Genomic DNA, 21,476 nt, shown 5'->3' on the forward strand with positions numbered 1-21,476 from the left:
CAGTGCCTTATTTCTGGGGACATTGCTTATATTAATGAAGTCAAAGAAGAAATTAGGTTTTTGGCTGCCAATTACATTTATGACATATTAAGTTTATAATTCACTAAACCTCTCCACTTCTTTTTATACAAAGTGATGCCTCAACATGCTTCCCCTTAGTTTGCTAATTTATTGTAAAATATATGTTTCTTTTTAACCACAATAGGATCAATGTCTGTCTTATAGACTGGGTTAATATTTTGCAGTTAACTCTCATGTCATTGACCTTTTATATTGAGCTCATTTGTTCCTCAGATAATGAAGACATATAGACTTCCCGGTTTGGTACTGCAATTGCTGTTTTTAGAATTCCTATTCTAGAGTTGTTGCTGACCTGATTGGTGTGAGTCCCTATGACTAGCCAACCATGATTCTTCACTTTGAATGTGAATTCTTGATATTCTGTTGCTGTCACTAACCCTGCTTCCTCCCTCATGTAGAGAACTTCTATATCTAGCAAGTCATGGAAGACAATATTTTGTCACCTTACTAATTTCTTCTCTGCCATTGGATACTTCATCAGTTCCTCTTTATCCTTTCTTGTTCTGAGGACTATAATCATATCAACACTACCATTATTTTTTGAAATAGCATGTCAACTTCCCTCTTATTCTGCTCTTTACAGTCTCTGTTATCTCTCTCTGGCTCTCTCTCTGTGTCTCTGTTTCTCTCTCTCTGTCTCTCTGTTTCTCTGTCTCTGTCTCTGTCTCTGTCTGTGTGTGTGTGTGTGTGTGTGTGTGTGTGTTTCTGTCTCTGTTCTGTTTCTGTCTCAATCTCTGTCTCTGTCTCTCTGAGTCTCCTCTCTCTCTCTCTCTCTCTCTCTCTCTCTCTCTCTCTCACACACACACACACACACACACACACACACACACACACACAAACACACATACACACATACACACAAAAACTTAGTTGGACATGACTTGCCCTCATGTTCTGTATGCCCATTAAATGTAATTAAATGTAACCTCCTTGAATGCAAGGACTGTTCATATTTGTATCCTTACCACTTAGCACAGTTCCTAAAGCATATCACTTGATAAATTTTTTATTCATTCATTCATTCATTCATTGGCGCAGCTAGCCTTTGAAGAATTGTGGTTACCTCCACACCAAATTAAAATTCCAAAGAACTTTGCTGGATGTGAATTTACTTCAATGAGTGAAATTATTAAACATAGATTGAAAAAACAGGAAGGGAACTGGAAATAATAAGAACTATATCTTTACTTAATATAAAAGAAAATGGGCATAAGCTTGCCAAAGAGAAATCTATTAATTCAATTATTCCAACTATAACTAACTCTGCTTAGAAAAGAGAACAAAAAGGGCAGTTTCCTCATGCCTATGTAAATCTCTTTCTGTCCTAGTTTCCTCTTAAAATATTAGAGTCTTCCCAAACAAGTCAAGTCAAAAAGCATGTATTAAGCACCCAGTCTACTATGTACCAGACGCTGTGTTAAGCCAAGACAAAATTCCACAACAAGTTAAAACAGAGTTAGGAAGCTCAGGTGAAAGTTCAGTTAACAGTTTTGTTTCATGAAACAGGAAAATAGTTAATGTACCATAGAAAATAATTTTCCTAAAACTATTCAATTCCTTTTTTTACTATTCCACCTAATTATTTTCCTTTTAATACTTTTGCAATCTGCATTATGCATTTTAAAATATAATTCTCAGAAATGTTCTATAGGTTCCACCAGACTGCCAAAGAAGTTCATGACAATAAAAAAAGATAAAAATCCTTTCTTAAAGTTTTCTTCTTTCCAAATGGTCCAAAATGAACTTTAAAGATAATTCTATGAATGGAATCAGACTTCTTCCTTCTTAATCTGAGTATTATTTTAATCATTTCAAGGAGGAGTCCTCCCCAGACTGGTCAGTCCTCTTTCCCTTTAGAAGTTGATTGGAGCTTTTGTAGGAATGATGCAAAAAGGTTACAGTGAAAAAATTTATGGTTGTAGAAAAACTAATTAGAGGTTTCTCATTAAGATTAGACAAACATTTCAGCCTAATGTCTTGTCCTAATATTATTTTTTAATACGTGGCCCAAAGAGGCAACAGGAAACCTTAATATTCATAGTCAACATGGAGAAGTAAAAAGAATGAATCATGACTTACGAGACTAATGATAAAGCATTCCACCCACCTCTTGGCAAAGAAGTAATGGGCTAGAGGTACAGAATGACACACATATTTTGAGACATGACCAATGTGTTGATTTGTTTTTCTCAACTGTGGTTGTTTGGAACAAGGTAGAGCTTTTATTTGTTGTTTGTGGCATGGAGAGGATGTGTAGTAAGTAGTGAAAGAGATGCAAAAAAGAAAAGAATATCAATAAAGTATTTAAAATACAGAAAAGAAAATAAATTACGGAGAGCAATTTTGGAATTACCATGTTAAACTTAATAGACACTTAAAAACTAATTGTATCTGGGACAAGTAAAACTAATATACAATTCTTTCTTCTTCTTTGTATATGACAATGTGTACTGATGCTAAGTTCCTAATAAAAGTAAATAAAAGAAACACAAGGAATGGACCAGCATGATGCAAAATACTAGGACATGATGATAAAGGGTTTTAAAAAGTGGAATGATTCATATCAAATTAATCTTCAAAATCAACTTAGCTTAAATCAAGAGAGACAAAGAAAGAGAGTCATCTAACATTCACCAAATGTTTTTGTTATCTGATCTGTGCCCTAACCTATACTTTTGGAAGCTCTGCCTACTGGTTTGACATCATGGAGATTTGCCCAGCCCACCTTGTGGACATAATTCAACCTCGATAACTCATTCCTCCCTCAAGATAGGAAATCAGAATGACTGATAGTTTTGGTGACTGCATTAGGCAATTCCCATTTCTGCTTTTTGTCTCTTTTTTCCTTTTTAGATTTAGGTCAGCCTCCTGTAAGGTGAGCCTATGACTATTAAATTAATTGGATGGAAACTTACCTTTGATCTATCAATACTCCTTTGATTCTCTATTACCCACAGCATCTATATAAATCATATACCTTCTCAGTTCCTTTTGTTTATACCTACAATCCCCACTTCTCCCAACAAACCCGTGTTTCTACCAGACTTTTACATTTTATAAAGCACTGTCTTGATGAACAATCCTGTGAGACAGGTAGTGTAAGCATTTTATCTATTATATAGATGAGAAAAAAGTTAAGTTGATAGAATAGTAAATGACTTCTGATTCCACCAGGCCACATAAAATGATCTTGAAACATTGTTACCTTCTAAAAAAATTCTAGTTAAATCAATGTCAAAAAAAAGAAAAGCAATGAAGATAGATTTTTTTTCTTCAAATACCCATATACTGGATATCCAGATAAAAGCATCCTTTTTTGTTGTTTTAAGTCTGGATTTTCTGACAGTCACATATTGTGCTTTACTTGGAGAGATCTATGTCTTTGAAGATCACTTGTTTTATTACAACTCTAGAATAATTCTCTAAATTAACAAAGGAAGTTTATCTGTTCTAACTAGGCCTACTCAATATAGAAATGATCTAATCAGATCAAGGGAGTTAGCAACAACACCTGTGATGAGAAAGAGTTGTAATCAATTTGATTGTCAAAGATTAATTTAAAAAAAACTGTTTCTCAGTGGCCAAACTCTAAATCTAACAGTCTAGTTATATGTGGTCCCCCCAACTCATAGGTATTTATTCTTCTTCCTTCTGGTAAATGCCCTCTGCATTTAATTTAGACCTGCTTCAATCTGGTTGTAATTGACTGCTGAACAAACATTTGACAGGTTGAGCCTAGAGCTCTTGTTAGGAACTCTTGCTACACCAGACTGATAAATTGTGGTGTTGTTTAGTAGAAAAAAAATCATTTTAACTTTTAATAACAACCCCATGTATAGTCCTATGTCAGGTGTGTATGAACAATGTTAGCATGTTTTAAAAGTCCTGTTATATTTAGAAGAAAATCATTTCCTCAAAGAAATGAAGTTCAGAATTGTTTGTAATATGCTATATATTTAAGGTAATTTCTTTCTTTTCCTTCTCCTCCCCTCCCCACACCTCCCCTCCTCTATTCTCCTTTCCTCTTCACTTTTTCCTCTCTTCTCATCTCTCCCTCCATCCTTTTCTCCATCCTCTTCCCCTCCTCTCGTTTCCTCTCCTCCCTTCCTATCTCTCTTCCTCTTCTCTTTCCTTTTATCTTTCTTCCTCCCCCCCAGTCCTCTCCTTTCCTCTTTCTTCTCTTTTCTGCTTCCCCTCCATTCCTTTTTCTGTCCTCTCCCCCTCTGCTCTCTTGCTTCCTCTTCTCCTTCTCCTCTCCTTTCTCCTCTCCTTCCCTCTCCTCCTTCCAATCTTCCTCTTTTGTTTCTTTTCATCCCCCCTCCTCTCTTCTGTTTTTTTCCCCTCTCCTCTTCTCTTACTTCTCCTTCCTTTCCCTACTCTCCCCTTCTTTACTCTCCTCTTCTCTGTTGTCCTCTCATCTCTTAATGCATCTGACTTTGGAGTGAGAATGCAGTGCCATTATTAACTCATTACTAAGCTAAGTCCTTTGTGATGAAAGGGAAAAAATATCACAGAATCCACAAACATTTCTTATCAAAGCCTGCAGTATGTACTATTGATTGCCTGTGTGTTCCAGGCCTGAAAATCACAGGTAATTGTGTTGATCTGGCATGTAACAAATACACTTATAATTTTTCGTTTGAAGTTGAAATCATGATGGTAGCCCTTATGCAGGAGCTTTTAAAAAATTATTATTCTTAAGTGCAAAGCAGCCAAATGAGCACATAATTACAATGTCAGAGTCAATAAACAGCAACAAGCTTCTATCAGTTCTTGCTGGGCTCAGCACTGCTTCACAGGAACTGTTGTGTGGAGTTCTTCCGCCACCAAATCCATTTGGCTCTATTTAAGAACTAAGTACAGGAAGGTAGTTATTGTACAAGATTAGTTTCCTGTATGCCATAAATTGGCAGTAGCAGAAAAATGCAGGATGAATTTATTAGCTTGCAAGGTCAGCTAATGGAAAAGCAAGTCTGTTCTCTTTAATCCAGCCCACTTACCAAACTTCAGACAACCTGGAAAACACCCTTTAACCACTTAATTACTCCTTAATAGTTTTAGGCAAATTGAAGGAGGGCTAATCCTGCAGCCAGTTTCTAAGACCCTCAAGGTAAACGGATTTATGAAATGCTTTAGGAATGCCTGTAGAGTTTGGAAATTCTTAGACCTTATTTAATGTCTTTCAATATTCTGGTCAGAAAACATTTCTAAAGTGGCCTGGGAACTATACTGGAAACCTGGAAACTGAGGGTGCCAGGATGAAATGAAGAGTTCATATAATTTTCTAGAGTTCAGAATTCTGCTTCTCCTTCCTCTCTCTCTCTCTCTCTCTCTCTCTCTCTCTCTCTCTCTCTCTCTCTCTCTCTCTCTCTCTCTCCCCCTCCCTCCCTCCTCTCTGTATGTTCTTCCCTCCCTCCAACTCTATCTTTGTTTAGTCTCTATCTTTGTCTCTCTATCTCTGATTCTCCTCTTTCTCTCTCCAACCATCTCTCTCTCTCTCTCTCTCTCTGTCTGTCTCACTGTCTCTGTCTGTCTGTCTGTCTGTCTTAAATCTTTGTTTCTCAGTTTCTAATATATCTAACAAAGCAAAAAAAAATTTGAAGCATTTACTATGTACTACTGTTCTAAAATAGAGGCAATTAAAAAGAATCCCTGTCCTCAAGGAACTTACACTCTAATGGGAAAGGGAGGAAACCAATAAATATCTATGATACACCAGGTACTCTGCTAAATACTTTTGCAAATATTATTTCATTTGATCCTCACAACTACTGGGGGGGGGGATGATAGGCACTATTATAACCTCCATTTTATAGCTGAAGAAACTGAGGTAGATAGAGGTTATGTGACTAGCCAGCCCAGGGTAAAACAGTAAAGTATCTGGGGGTCAGATATAACTCATATAGAGCAATAACCATGGGCTCACCTAATTGCCTCTAGACAGAAGGCAAAATGAGAGAAAAGAATGTGTAAAAAGAAGTTAAAAAGTTGGAAGAGGTGAAATGCAGGTGCCTGCACAGGGTATGGTGGTAAAATCATAGGAGTCAGCAAAACAGAAGGGGGAGAATTAAACCAAGTTAGCCTGAGTTCATTCCCAAAAATGACTGGTCGTAGGAATGATAGAGAAATGTTTCAGAGTAAAAAGGATCCAGACCCTAAAGAAAGTTCTAGGATGAGAAAGCAACTGAGTCATGATGAAAGAGTCAGAAGTATAATAAATATTTATTATATTGAATTGAACTGCTCTCAAGGTACTTTCCTTTCCAACAGAAAAAAAAGAAGTGTCCAAAAATTCCAGAAATACATAGGGTAAGTGTGTGAAATGGTTCTCATCTGAAAGATATGAGAGTACTAAAAAGGGAAAAAAAGGTTACTCCCCTTTAAAGTCTTGTGAGGAAGCGGGGAGGTAAGAGGATTTTTGGAAACTTTCTAAGAATCTAAAATATTAATACCAAAGAAAACAAAATAGTCTCTAAAAAAACAGAATTAATCAATCAAACATTGTGTAGAGCTCTGGAAATGAAGTCAGAAAAATTCATTTTCCTAGGTTCAGATCTGGTCTCAAATATTTACTAGCTGTGTGACCATCTCTGGACAAGTAACTTAACCTTATTTTCCTGGATTTCCTGAATTGGAAAAGGATAGCAATTTCTTTATCAAGAAAACTCCAAATAGGGGTCATGAAGAAATGGACAAGATTGAAAATGATCTAAAAACAACACTTTATCCAAAGACAGTTACATTTCTTAAGTTTCACTAAGGGATTTTTCTTTTAATTTTAGGAGTTAGATGGATAAATTGTGTTTAGAAAAAAATCATAAGCTCTTTTGAAGAACCTTGCAAACTTTATTTAAGGACATGAGACAAATTGGAAAAACTACAGGTGGGGGAATACTTGGAGTGGAACATCCTTTGTTTAAATGCACATGTAACTTACTAGACAAGTTCATTTTTCAGCTGCATGAACCGATTCGATATGAAAAAGTGGTTTTCCCTGTTTTTGCAAAGGACTCAAGCTGTCAAGTAAAATTAGCCCCTTCTGAGCAAATCTAAAGTGTTTGCATTCATGCTTTTAAAATTTTGGTTTGAGAGATTGTGATTCAAGTTTTAATGTTCCCTTTTGCAACTAAACTGTGAAACCTACATTACTGTCACTCCATTTCTTCTATAACACCTGGATACCTTCTCACAAGAGAGTCTCAAGAAAAGATAGCCTGTTTGAGGCACTCACTCATTGATTCAGCTCCCCACTCAAAACCATTTTCTCAGTGCTCCAGAGGACATGCTAGTTTAATGTAGTTTAACCAATTGGCATAATAAGTAATCAAAAATATTTATTAAATTCTTACTATATGTAAAACACTAAACTAAATACTGGGAATGCAAATGGAGAAGCAAGTCAATAACCTCTTTCAGGAAATGCACGTATTTTAATATGTGTAGACTTGTTTTTCCCCTCCAAAAAGGAAGTTTCAGGTTCAAGTCAAATGGAAAGGTCCAGTGGTTCTTAGGATACATGATACAAATGGAGGGCATACATACATACATACATACATGCTAAAACAACTCACACTTATAATGTTTCAGATGTCCTCCATTCTGGGGAGAGATTTTCAGCTACTACATCCTAGAACACAAAAGCCAAAAGTGATGGATAGCCCTGAATAATTTTAGGAGCAGAATTTCAACAGATGGTGGAAGAAAAGGAGAGAGCAGTTTAGCATCCATGAGTCCAGTAAAAGTGCTTACCAGAGGCAAAAGAACAGATAGTTGAGGTTGCTGTTATTTCTCCTTCTTTCTCTAAGAGGAACAATGACATCACATATAGTACCTTGATTTACACATGAATTGGATATGAGTGAGCAGAGCTATGCAAAGTCATCAGACCTACTCTCTCCTCCAGATTCAGATAAGTGACAAAGGACAAGACAAAGTTTAAGATGACTGATGTTGACCTAGGATGCAGCAGGTGACCTTGGCCTTTAATTAAGGTCTTTGCTAGGTCTCAGTTTGTCTGAGGCCACTCCCATTCAGTGACTGAGGACTGGATATGAGTTGAGACAAAAGTTGGCTCAATTTGCCGTCCTAAAGATATCAATCTGAAAAGGGAACACCCTCAGAGTTTCTAGCAAGAACAAAGAACAATTGCTACTTAACACTTATTTTAAGCCATCTAAGCCTAAACAATGTACCACAGAGGCTTGGGTTGGAGTTATTATTAGCCAATCAATGAAAACAAGAGTGATTTGAGTTTTAAGGTGGAGTTAAGTAATATCATTTACAACACAATGGGTTTTTAAAAGCCTGTCTTTTCAGAGCAATATTTCAAGATATCAAAATGAAAATCATAACAGGACAGAAAAGTGTCCCAATTTTCAAAAAAAACCAAGTAAGATGGATTAGATAGATAGATAGATAGATAATAGCTAGATAGATGATGGGAAAGAAGAAGAAATAACTACATTCTCCAGTTTCTGCTCAAATTGGAAGGTTGGGTGCCCAGAGGGTAGTGACTCCCTTCTAACTTTTTGACCCTTCTCCACATACTGGCCAAAATAATTTTTCTAAAATGTAAATCTGGCTCATGAACCTTCAGTGATTCCCTACTACCTCTACAAAAAAAATGCAAATTTCTTTCCTTGTCCTGTAAAGTTTTACAAAATGTGACATCAGTCTGTTTTTCCAGACAATGAACATGTTCCCCTTCACTCAATATTATACGACATTTCTTCTCTCAACTTCATCCCATCTGGGCTATCTCAGCCCTCCCCAACCCTCTCCCCACAAATGGAATGCACTTCCTCTTCAATTCCACCTCTTCACATTCCAGGCTTCATTCAAAGCTGTGCTTTCATGGCACCTCCTGAAGAAAGCCTTTTCAGTATCTTCCTAGCTAGATCTTATTCTACTCAAATTATCATATACATATACTTATTTGTTTAGATGTCTTGTCCTCCCAATAGAATGGTTATCAAAGTATTATATAAGTATACTTTGAAATATAAGAAGACATATTTCAAAAATACAGTTAATATGCTTTCCATTTATATATGTCCTCCCAATAGAATACAAGGTATTTAAGGCTAAAAACTTTTTGTTTGTTTGTTTAAATTTCTAGATAGATAGGAAAAACTGTATTCCATCCTGAAATTCTTGGGATTTGTGTGGCTGACATATTTAAAAAAGAAGCATATTGAATGGTGCTGGTAGTTTATTAGACAGAATGTAACCCTCTACTGTCACCTTTGGGCCAATGAAGCTATTCATGGAGTAGGGATGAAACCCAGATAATCCTTTGAATCTCAGGAAGGACATGGTTGTTTGTATTGCCTGGATTTCCTGAGAGGTTTCCATGACATGGACATGTCTCTCTGTGAATCTTCTGGTGATTTAACCTTCAGAACAACTTTATGCTGTGGGAAGACTTGGTACCACATCTCAATTTTCTGGCATAATAGTAGGCCTGTTGTAGTTCATTAAATAGATTATAGGTCCCTGTGTCTCTGCCAAATTATATCTAGCTAGCCAATATGATGTATCATCACTAAAATCATCTTTGTCATTACTATGATTACCATTATTATTGTTGTTATCCTTAATCCCCCACTGTGTTTCTCATTTGGTGATTTGTGTTTAACCTCTTTTCATTACCAAAGGACAGGAGTAGGGAACTTTTTTTTTCCTCCAAGGGACATTTGGATATTTATAGCATCATTCACTTGCCATATAAATTATCAACTTATCAATTATATATTTGGCCAAATATTTAATTAATTTGCTCCTAAAAAGTTCCTAGATTTATTGAATTTTGAGTCCTGTCTATCTTTGCTGTGACAGCATCAGATCAAATTATATCCCTGACCTTATACAGCCTGTGGGCAGGAGGTTCCCCACCCTTGTCATAGTTGAAAACCCTGCACCTATGTTTCAAGAGGTACACGTAATACCTTAGAATCATCAGTGTACCTTTATAGTAAGAGTCTGAGGGGAGATCCTCTTCTTCAGTCCATTTTGACACTTCCAAATTGCACATTATCTTTGCATCTATGAACATAAACACAGATTTAGAAAGTCATTTGACCATGTCATGATAGGAAGAAAAGTCAGACAATTACCCAGACTTTTCAGGACCCTCTTGGGCTTTAGTAGACTCTTTTCTTGTCAGCAACTAGGGAATAATTCCCCTCTGCTCCCTATCCAGTGGTTGACTACTGACTTAGAGAAAATTACATGCTGTCTGATTGCAAGTCTTGGCAAATACTTGTCATCATTGCTAAATGAATTCAGAAAATTCTTTACTTCCCCTAGCCTAAAGACCATGTCCTTTGTGAAACCAGCAAATAATTTTTCTTTTAAAAAAGAGAAAGACCAAATACCACAAATTTAGGCAAAGCATTAATTCAAATCATCAGCTTATGCAAAACTTAGGAAGCATAAGGAAACAAGAATATAGTGTCAAGGTAGGCATTAGAAGACAAATCCTCAGAAAAGCCCAAGAACAGTTGACAGAAACTGTCAGTTAGACATTGATGTAATGACTGAATTACGTCAAAGGCAAACTACTGTGTATTTTTGCAATACTATTAAAATTAATATAACCATCACCATGCTATCATACTAAAAAAGAAAGTCCAAAAGCAAATGAAAATATATCGGTGCTCTTCCTCATTGTATTTCTTGCCTTAAGAAATGAAAGTGGATAATTTGAATGGAAGAATGTATACTGGGACATGGGTGTGCCTCATAAAGGAAGTTCCATAAATTAGGCCATCTTTTGTATCTCTGAGCCTAGCCTTTACAAGGATGCTTCTCATCTTAGGAATGTGCTCTCTCTCTCTCTCTCTCTCTCTCTCTCTCTCTCTCTCTCTCTCTCTCCTCCACCTCATGTAATTGCTAGCTCTTTCTATGACTTCTTGCCTGCTATATTAGCTGTGAGTGTTCTCTCCCCTGACACCCCTTACCATAATTTTGCATTTTCTTTATGTGTGTGGAAAATTAAAATATATATATATATATAAACAGATGAGCATATTATTTAAAGTAGACATTTATTTATATGCATGTATGTGCTTTCTTTTGTAGAATGTATGAATATGTGTTAGTTTCCCTCACCCTCAATAGAATGCAAGTGTCTTGAGGGAAAGCACTATATTGTTTTTATCTTTGTAACCTCTATCTCAACCCTAGAACAAAACAGGTGCTGGAATGGCATTTGTTGAACCTGGCTCTGAGCTTATGTGACTTTGGGTAAGTTGCTTAATGTCTCTGAGTCTCAATTTCCCCATCTTTTAAATAAAAGAATTGGAGTAGACCATCTTTGAGTTTCTTTTCAACTTTAAATGTAAGATAGAATGATTCAAATTTTCTAATAACAGCTGTCATACCATTTTTCAAAAGGGGTCATTTATATAGCATTCTTACTTCTCATATTAACCTTTATTCTTTATTATGAACCTGTGAGCTCTATTAAAATCAGAACTTGAAGGTATCTAAGAAAAATAGCCAGTATGCTCAGTATTGTCATCCTTTTCTAGCTTTAGTCTGAAAGCAGTGCACTGTGGTTGATTTCACAATTAAATTTCAACTCGATGAAATATGCTTGCAATCTATAAGAAAAGGTATCTGCCAGGGAAAGATGAGTTTATAGGCAAGTCCAATTACAAAGGTAAGAGTACTGGTGTTGTACTAAAAATAACAATAACAACAACAACACATTTTCTCTAATTTACTTCTAACACTAAAAAGCAAACAATTGGTGGCAGTCTTCAGTTTCCACATGAGAGAATCTTGAGAAGGAAATTAAAAAGTTTCTTAACTTTTCGGAAGCCAAGACCAGCCACAAAAGCAAGGAGTACTACATATCCCCATAGACATGGCAGATACAAGCCTAGAAAAGTTTTTACTCAGTTATTTTTTAGTTGTATCCCACTCTTTTTGATCCCATTTAGGATATTCTTGGCAAAGATGATGGAGTGGTTGGCAATTTCCCTCTCCAGCTCATTTTACAAAAGTAGAACTGAGGTAAACAGGGTCAAGTGACTTGCCCAGGATCACAAAGCTAATAAGTGCTAAAAACAGAACAAAACAAAAAAATCTAAAAGTTTACAATGGAGGAACAGGAAACAAGAGTATTGTCAGCCCCTAGGTCTAGAAGTCCCTAAAAGGACTGGATAGAGTGAGCAGTGCCTAAACTTTATCTAAAGATATTTGCCTAGGGGAATTGTAAACAAGGAAGGGCTTTAGTGGTGATAAGCCAGAGGTTTTATCAAAAGAAGTACACAGCATTCTGCCACACCAGGGTGAAATCAGTGGAATGGTAAGGGAGGGATTTTGAGGAGTTAAATGCCAAAGACCTTAGAAGGTAACAGTAGCAGATCCTGAGTTCCCTTCTTTCTTTTATAAGTTTCTTGTGACTCTGTGCATTGTCCTTCAATCTGAGGGGACACCTAGAGGGAGGGGAAAAGGTTGTTGTGGTTGTTGTTGCTGTTGGTGGTCGTGGTGGGGTTGGTGGTGTGTGAGTGTGTGTGTGTGTGTGTGTGTGTGTGTGTGTGTGTGTGTGTGTGTGCGTGTGAATGAGAGAGAGAGAGACAGACAGACAGACAGACAGACAGAGGAGAGGGAGGGAGAGAGGGACAGAAACAGAGACAGACCGTGAAATAGAGCCAGAGAGAGAAGTAGGGGAAACAGAGAGAGAGAGAGAGAGAGAGAGAGAGAGAGAGAGAGAGAGAGAGAGAGAGAGAGAGAGAGGGAGAGAGAGAGAGGGAAAGGTAAATCTGAGGAATGTTTGTAGAAATACCACTTTTCTTTGTGTGTTCATAGAGTTAAGCATGAACTTAGTATGGAAATTTAGGTAAAGCAGAGATCAAGGGACCAGAAGGCTATCTCTAAATTGAGATAATGCTGTTTGTCTGGTTTAGTGCTGAGGTCTTTTCTTCTGAGGGCATGTCACTTCAGATGTCTTGCTATAAACAATTAAAGATGTTAATAAACATAAAAAGGTATTAACAAGATAGCACTACATTTCTTTTTTAATCTTTTTACTATTTTTAATTCTTTTTTTTTCAATTATATAGGTAAGTACAATTTCCAACATTTATTTTTGCAAAATTTTCTCCCTTCCCTTCTTTCCCCTCATCTTTGTATAGCAAGTAATGTGATATAGGTTATATATGTAGTACTAAACTTTTTTAGATTGCAAATGATCATGATTCATAGAAACATTTTTATGGAACTATTTGAAAGCAGCAATTTGTAAACAAAGTTCAATACAAGTGGACATTTGTTTTATTTTATTTATTTTTCTTTTTGCAAGGCAAATGGGGTTGAGTGGCTTGCCCAAGGCCACACAGTTAGGTAATTATTAAATGTCTGAGGCTGGATTTGAATTCAGGTATGTCTGACTCAAGGCCCAGTGCTCTATCCACTGCACCACCTAGCGGCCCCACAAGTGGACAACTGTGATTGTGATAGTTTCCTTATAAAAATTGTTGGAAAAACATGGAGGCTAAGTTCTTTGTCCAATGTTAAAGTAAAATGTTTGCTTGGACCTTGCCCTCAATAATGAAGCAAACTCAGGAAAAGTAAAATTAAAAGAATTTTATTAAGTGCATCACTGCAAAGACATTGAGAGCAGCTGGGTGATGGTTTCAAACTAAACTTTACATATACAAAGACTTCATAAGAAAAGCAAGACAATCCTGATAGGTGATTGTTTCTAGAATGGGAATGGGTTACTTGATAAGGCGATGGATGCAAAGAACTCCAAAAGTTGAAGTGATGGGATCATCTTTCCAATGAGTTGTTTGGCATGTCATGGTTAATATTGCATAATAATCTTCATTTTTGTGTTGACCAAACCCAGCACCACAAATGAATCTGTATCAGTCTTCTATCCTCAACTGCATCATTGTAATCTCTGCTGCTTATAATTTGGGAATTAGATGGGGAAACAGTTCTTTGCACCAAAGAACACTTTCTTGTGTCCTTGTAAACACACACAAGAGAAATCCCATGAACAGATACTTTTAGTATGAGAGAATTGGGATTCAAGAGGTCAGCCATTCCCCTGGGGACCCGGGTTGCTTTCCTTCCTTTGTTTCAGGGATTTTTGAACAAAAATCCATAAGGATAGAGACATTGTCAAAGTTGTCAGGAATCTAGATGCAACACTCCTGCCCTACAAGAGCACATACCCCTCTGCCTAAACTGGGAGGAAATCTAGAGTTCATTTATTTTGCAAGGTCACAGCCTTATGTGCATGGATCACAGCATCAAAGTCTACCACCACCTAGTTTCATTAACAAAAACTTTCAAAAACTATTCATTTTATTTGGTAGCATCAGATTGAATCTGGTCCCATACATGAGAAATAAGATGAAAAAGGCATGTTCAGTCTTGTTAAAGGGGAAAGTGTGGCAGAAACTGGGTAGCTAAATTTCTGCTTTGCAAGTTTGTGCTAGTGGGCAGAGTAGGTATGGGCCAAAGGCCAAAGAGCACCCACCCCAACCCACATTTGCCTGTTTAATTTCAGGGGAGCCAGTAGTATGCTTTTTTTGTTACACTGGAAATAAAATCCTTGTGGGGCCATACTAAAAAAATCTGCTCCTGTGGGTTTAGCCCCCCTCCCCCCAGCTTAAGATTGATTCTCAGAAGGCCATTCACTTTCTGAATAGTCACATTTCATTTCAGGGATAGGATAGGGTGTAATTACATCCCATTTCCATCCATGTTTTGACCCTGCAGCCCATTTTGCTCATAACACAGCACCATGGCTTGACATTATCATGTAGACTTAAGTGGGGCAGGGAGGCAAAAATTGTGAAAAGTTAGTGCTCTTTTTCCCAATTAAAAGTAAATAAGCAAGGGTATTCATTTTTCCAGTCTAGGACATAATTTGTTGTTTTGCTTAAGTTTGTGGTGATGGACTTCAATATAAACAAAGAATCATAAAGGTCCTAAATGTCTGACTCCCATGCTTACCAGGGATATCTCATCCCTAAAGACAAAGGGGCACATGCACTTATCTGGCAGTTGGTCCAATTAAAGGCACAGCTGGCATATTGAATTAGACACACATTAAGTGTTGGATTCCCCTGTTTCCTCAGTTCAAGGGTACAATGATAATAAATAAAAAAAACAACAAATACATTAAGATATTTAAAAAAAGATAACATGTGAGGGATTTGTTCCTAATTATCAGGGTCAAATAACTGACTACTGAATATTATTAGGGACCTTTAGTGGTTCTAAGGGTCAATTAGGGTTTGTTGTCCTCTGTTGGGCCAAAACAATCATGACAGGATTGATGTTGCCAGGTCATCTTCTCATCAACCTTGATGGTAGTATAACTGGCCAGCAGGATATGAAAAAGGTCCATTCCAAGAGGGTTGGAGACTAGATGTTTGCTTGGAGTTGTAAATCTACACTTAATCTCATAAACCCAAAAGGTATACTAACTCTTCCAAAGGAAAAAGTTGGTATCAAGATTGCCTCCTTTCAGATCTGTGAAAGCAAACTAGAAAGAGAAATCACATTGTTTATCAGGTTTTCATACCCTGTGGCTAGTTAGTCTCCCTGTGTCAGTCCCTGAGTAGCCTACCAAATAGAATTTCAAAAGCCTACAATCCACAATCCTGCCTACTCCATTTCCTACCTAAGGCCATTTTAACTGTGTTTCCTGTCATAGTTTACCTAAAAATGATCTTAATTTCCCTTTTTAGCTGCTTGACTCCTTCTGATGATTGTGGATAATAAGGGGTATGTAGGTTTAAGTTTATCCGAAAATACCTGCAGAGTTGTTTAGTTATTTCTGTGGTAAAACGTGGCCTTCACTCACAGTCAATAGTACATGGCAAGTCAAACCTTGATATTATGTCCTTTATCATTATCTTTATCTTGCTATTGTGCTCACCATTAAGTGAGCTGGGAAAAACAAAAGGAAGCAAAATTTTTCAATTGATCTCTAAACACTATGACATGTCTAATTCAATTGGCAATTCAATAAAGTCATCCTGCAAGTTTTGTCACTTTTCCTTCATGAGAAGTTAAACTTTTGACGAGACAATTAGAGACCACTCAATTCCTCTGAGTTCTTCAATGGTTTTTCACCCTGGGGCAGGGGGAGACTTTATGAAAGATATTATGAATGTCTGCTGCTGATTGATTTAACATAGGTTGCAAAAATGGTCTTTATATAACAATGGTTTTCTGGATCTAACTGAACATTTCTGGGTGGCAGCATACAAACAGATTAAAAAAAAAGACATCAGGGTGATCATCTGAATCTTGAGTAGTTTCATAACTTTTTTCCAATCTATTACTGTACTACTTGTTCCAGAGCATCACAATGGGTCATTGTTGCATCATGAATGTTACCCAGTCCCTCTCCTTATTAAAGTTCCAATTAGAAGCTGGGTCATGCAGTACTATTATGTTCATCCTATAAGTTTACAGCATAAGACAGGATCTTTGCCTTCTCATCTTTTGTGAGAAAACCATTCAATAGCTCATCAATATTATTTTAAGTACTTATAGATGCTCATAAGGGGTTTAATTTTCTGAATGATGGTGACTGGGTCCATCAGAAAGGGTAGAGCAACTTGGTTTCATGACACAATATTTCCTGGTTTAAAGGAAACTCTCCTCTGTTTATTTTCTGTAAAAATAGTTCTCTGCCATGATCTTTGAGATGATAGATAATATGGAGATGATCAAGAGTTATGAGAAGATACCTCTAATGAATGTGACTTGAAAGCTTAATGCAATTCCAATAGTTCATTTGCCTAAACTCTACATTTTCTAATCTAGCTTTTAACAGGCACAGCTGGCAAGAATGAAAAGATCCTTTATCTGGTCAAATTTGCTTTCAACAATTATCAAATATCAAGGTCAGTCCAAATTGAATTGCATTTCTTGTGTTTTAAACATTGCTGGATGTATAAGCAGTAGTCCCTTGTTCCAAGCTCAAATAGCTTGGCTAATGGGGAGTCAGAAAGTTTACTCTGACCAATCCCATTTTGATTGATACTGGTATCCAAAAAATCAGTACTCACCCTGTCCCTGTTATGAATTCTGCTTCCTTTCTTTGTGCAAAAATGAAAAAGAATCAAATTTCCTTTTGGTTCTTTTTATCCTTCCTGAGTTTGGAGAGTTAAATCCCAAATTACTTCATGGATGACTAACTGCCAGGAGAGTCCACTCTGGCCCAATGGATTGGGCAAAGGCCTGGTGCCAGCTGTAGGACTCAAAGTAGGCTTCCCTAGCGAGAGTCACCCGGCAAAGTGCCCTCCTCAATGGCTTGCCAAAATTCATAAAAGAAAATCTTTGTTTGGGCTTTGCCCTCAATAGTGAAGCAAACTCAGGAAGAGAAAAATGTTTTTGAAAGTTTACTAAGTACCTCAAGACAACATCGTTAAGTGTGGCTGGGGCAATGGTTTCAAAATATACTTAGTAAGAAGCAAATCTGATAGGTGAATTCTAAAATGGGGGTGGGTGAGTCATAAGGGACAGATATGACTACCCTTTCCTTTGGATTGCTTTGAAACTTACTCCAAGAGTTAAAGAGATGGTATCACCTTTTACTATTGACTGGCTGGCACTTAGTGGCTGATTCTGTATATTAGAGTGATACAACCAAAAAGTTTCAGGGACAGGATTTCTAGATCTTCTGGACTCCAAATGCAGCGTTTTGTTTGATAGTACAGATAGAACTACATGGCAGATAGTAAACTATGTTTTTCCAATATACATATCAGCAAATAATTGTCCCATATTATAAGTTTATCAAAACTGCTACGTGATGACAGTTCAAATTCAAGACTAAAACAAATGTTATACAAACTATCATGACCCCCATTGTCTGGAAGGCCAAACAGGTTAGATCTCATTCCTTCCATACCCTCTGGTTTCTTCTCCTCCTTGGGTTTCTCCAGTACACCTAAAAGGGATTAGAGGTTGGCTAGGCTCATTGAAAAATGAATCTAGCACTCACTGATTTGTATAGCTCAATTGGGGAAAGGAGTTCCCTGAACTCTGATTCCATTTAAATTCTGTTGTATTAGATTTGACAAAAAGATATTTTCTTCAGAAAGTATAAACACAAATATTCAAACAGTCCTCCAACAAATGGGAAACATAATCCACCTCTCCTTTTGCATCACCTTAGTCTCTGAGGAGAAGAGGATTCGGCTCATGGTTTAGCTTAGGTCCAATTGAGCACAGTCCTAGTTCCAAGTCCATACCCCAGCCTGGAACTTCAGTCTGAAATACCTTGATTTCTACAAGTAAAGCTTGTCTGCTTGACTGACTAATTGCATTATACATTCTGCAATTCTGATTCTAAGGTCACTTTGGCTCAAACTCCCAATCTGTGGGAATCACCTCTAGTACCTGAAGCTGAGGTATAGAAGAGAAACAAATAAATGCAGGTTAATCTCTTTATGTGAAAGTAAAAGAGAAGAGGCAGTGGAAGGAAAGTTTTTCCAGCGGCAGTGGAAGGAAATTATTTTCCTTCTCATTGGTTCAGTTCTTGGAGTTCTCACTAAGAGTAAATTATGGTCCTCACCTCTTGATTGCAGCAGTTAAGAATAAGGGAAAGAAAGACAGAAAAGAGAGGGACAGGGCTACACCACCCTATGTGGTGGGGAATTCATAGACCTCCATGCTAGACAACATGGACACGTTCCAAAATTCCCTAAAGGGTACGGTCCAGAGAAGGTCTAGTTATGGTTCATTTAGTTGAACTGGTCAGGAGATGACAAGTTTCCCCAAGTAGGAAGAGTAGTACATTAGGCCTTAAAATCAGAGAGCATAGGATCAACTTCTATCTATGATGACTATGACCTATGTGACCTCAGACCTTCTCCTTTTGGAACCTTAATTTCTGCCTTGTTAAATGAAAGGATTGGACTCCATGGTATCTGAGGACCCTTTCTGCTATAGGGGAAGTTAAGATAAACCTTCATTGTTATTCCCTGTTATATTTCAGAACTATTTCTTTCATGCAGGAGTAGATGTGAATCATTTCTGAGCCATGAGCTGTGAAAATGTGTTACATTATTTGCAATTTAGTGTTACATTTTACCTAGTGTTTTATAGAGGCATACCAATAGCAGGGCCAGCTCAAGCAAAGGAGCAGTTGCCAAACTAGATCAGGATAATACCCACCCCCAACAAAACATAACAAAACAAACAAAAAATTCTGCAGTTATTGTGAGTCATTAATTAACCTATATTTTCCCCTGCCTACCAATTTAAAATAAAAGATTTCAAAATGATCATAATGTTTCCTGTACTTTTTCCTGAGAAAACTAGTAAAAATGTTGGGGTAGGAGAAGAGAGGAAAAAGAGGGATGTTTTTGAAAATGTGTGAAAAAAGTAAAGATGTTTTCAGATTGTAAAACAAGACTAGCTATTCACCAAAGTATCAACCAGTTCTCATATGTCATTCTACCACAACATTTAAATACTTATACTACCTAATTCTTTGAAAGTTAACATAACAAATTTATCTGCAAGACAGATATAGCTCCATGACTATGGAGTGGGATTCCTGAATTCCTTAGGAAGTATCAGGGTTTCTGTCCTCTACTATGATATATGGGAATGGTCCAGATGTTTGAACTAAATTATGCCAAAGGGTTCACTATTTAAATATGCTTTTTATTTTTATTTTTTACTGCTTTCTAAATTCTTATTTTTGCCTTAAATGCTTTAGCTGAGTTATATATGAGGAAAGTTTAAATTTTAAGCTCTTGTTCAAATTATAAATCCAAGTGTTTGCTTTTTCAAATTCAAAGTCATCATAATGTAGGACAATCCTCCTTTCCAGGCTCTTATTCCTTACACCTTCCCTGCCCCCCCCAACCCCCCAAACCTTTAGATCCAGTGTTTGGCCTCCTAACTGTTCCAGAAAACAAAATAAAAACAAATAAACAACAATAAAACCACTCCACTTCTTAAGCCCCATGTATTTTTCCTGACTTTCCCATGCCTGGAGTTTTCTACCTTCTTCTCTATCTCTCCTGGCTTCCCTGACTTCCTCAAGTCCCTGCTAAAAATCCATCTACTATAGGAAACCTTTACAAACAATACCGCTTAATTCTAGTGTCTTCCCCTTGCCATTTTCTATTTATCCCCATACATAGCTTTTTTTTTTTAAATATCACCCTGGTGTGACCTTCCTGAGAGGAGGGGACTACCTCTTTCTTTGTATCCCCAGAACTTTGCACACCTAGAACATAAATGGTTATTGGCCTACTGACAGATAATTGAACATATAGAAAAAATTGGAGAGAAGGGAAACAAGAGCTTTTAAAGGAATAAAAAAAGCTTCATATAGAAGATAAATCTTGCACTGAGTATTGAAGAGTATTGGGTTGGGCTGATAAAATGTATTAGACCAAGAAAAGATTTTCTTCTTTAGCATGAATTAGGTAACACAGAGTAATTAGGCAGTGAAGAAGATAAGGAGACTTAAATGTTTCTAGCTTTCTAGGATAGTACCTCTAGCTTTTTCTAGGATAGTACCTCAAAATTACTTGAAATATAATCAATACTTATTTATACATAATGAAATAAATCTATAATTAAGAAGTAATACCTTTTGTTTTAAATTATGACAAGTTGATCTTAGGATACATTATCTGAACAAACTCATCTTGTCAAGTATACATAAACCATATTGAACTTACATTATTTAATGTGATAAATGAAGGAAAAACCAAACTCAGGGGGAAAAATTCCATAGATAGTCCTACCAATTAATTAAGAAGAATATATTAAGGATCTATTCTGTGCCAGTTACCATGCTAGGTCCTGGGGATATAAAGCCCCCAAATTGAGAGTTTATTCTCTTGAGGAGTTTCTTTTTTCTCTTTCTCTTTCTTTCTTTCTTTCTTTCTTTCTTTCTTTCTTTCTTTCTTTCTTTCTTTCTTTCTTTCTTTCTTGTTTTTGCAAGGCATTGGGATTGACTTGCCCAAGGTCACATAACTAGGTAATTATTAGGTGTTTGAAGGTAGATTTGAATTCAGGTCTTTCTGATTCCAGGGCCAGTGCTCTATTCACTGCACTACCTAGTTACCTCTTCTGTTGAGAAGTTTCAAAACAGCTAAATAATAAATAGATGTTTGGGAAATCATTAATATTCTATGCCATATCATTGGATAGAAATTATCTATTAAAGGATGTCAGAGTAAGGGACTCCAGAACAGGGGAGTTCTTGCACTACCACAGGAACAAGAGAGAACAGGGGAAGGAGAAAGCTCTAGCTCAACTGATGATGAAGAAATGCAAGAAGAAGAAAAATAGTATTTGTATTTTTCTCAGTTCAGATAAGTTTAGAGCAACAGCTATAAATATTTTGGGCACCAAGGAAAGCGTCAAGTCAAAAATCCCAG

This window comes from Macrotis lagotis, chromosome 6 (genome assembly GCF_037893015.1).
Source record: "Macrotis lagotis isolate mMagLag1 chromosome 6, bilby.v1.9.chrom.fasta, whole genome shotgun sequence".
Lineage (NCBI taxonomy): Eukaryota > Metazoa > Chordata > Mammalia > Peramelemorphia > Peramelidae > Macrotis > Macrotis lagotis.